At 44.1% G+C, this 771-nt stretch overlaps 1 protein-coding gene across 1 annotated transcript in view; it reads right to left on the minus strand.

Moving 5' to 3' along the window:
- The window catches only part of PHAX (phosphorylated adaptor for RNA export), a 58,401-nt gene that overhangs the window by 9,308 nt on the left and 48,322 nt on the right, over positions 1-771 (minus strand). The window lies entirely within an intron of this gene.

Consider the following 771-nt stretch of genomic DNA (forward strand, 5'->3'; position numbering starts at 1 on the left):
GCTGGAGGCTGCTCAGCCGAGGGGCAACGACAGATGATCCGTTTTGGTCTCTTGAAGGTATCTTAACGAATACCGGGTGAGAAACCGGCGTCACTCAGACTCCCAGAAACCCGAGGAAACGTTACCTAAGACTCCTGCCACCATTTGTGGACTGTGAAGCTAAAATGTCACTCTCCCGGAGTGTGTCTGAAGATGGCACAAGACGCTCAAATATTAGGGAGTGATTTGATCAAGGGATTGATGGGAGGGAATGGAGCGATTTTGATACATCACGGTAGGCCAGTTCCAGTCAGGCTGGCGGTGTAAAGGCTTCCCCTCCACCTGCCCCAGGAAAAAAATAAACAGCCGTCAGGATAAAACACAAGATAGAAATGTCCTGCTGTAATTGCTAGAGTTGCTCACGATATGTGTTGATCAACCTGAAGTCTCATCAGGAAGTTCAAAGTCTATAGTTTCTGTGAGGAACAACATAAATGGGAGGGTATTTCGGGACTCAAGAGCAAAACAGGGAAGATGAGAATGAGAAAGGCATGAGTGTATATACTCAGCATTGGGCAGATGGACCAGATAAGCAGTGTCCTCAGCTGGTAAAAGCAGATGCAGATTAGCTAGTCTGGATCTGCAGAAATTCAAATACACTGTGCATTTTACAGTATTGCATTTCTTCATTGCAAAGACAATGAAGTGTTACGCTGCTCACTTACATCAGGAAAAAAAAATCCATTTGATTGTAATTTCTTCACAATTTTTTATGGATTTTGATTCCTCAAT

The sequence above is a fragment of the Chaetura pelagica genome, unplaced genomic scaffold, assembly GCF_000747805.2.
Source record: "Chaetura pelagica isolate M959 unplaced genomic scaffold, ChaPel_1.0 scaffold145, whole genome shotgun sequence".
In the NCBI taxonomy this organism is placed as follows: Eukaryota; Metazoa; Chordata; class Aves; order Apodiformes; family Apodidae; genus Chaetura; species Chaetura pelagica.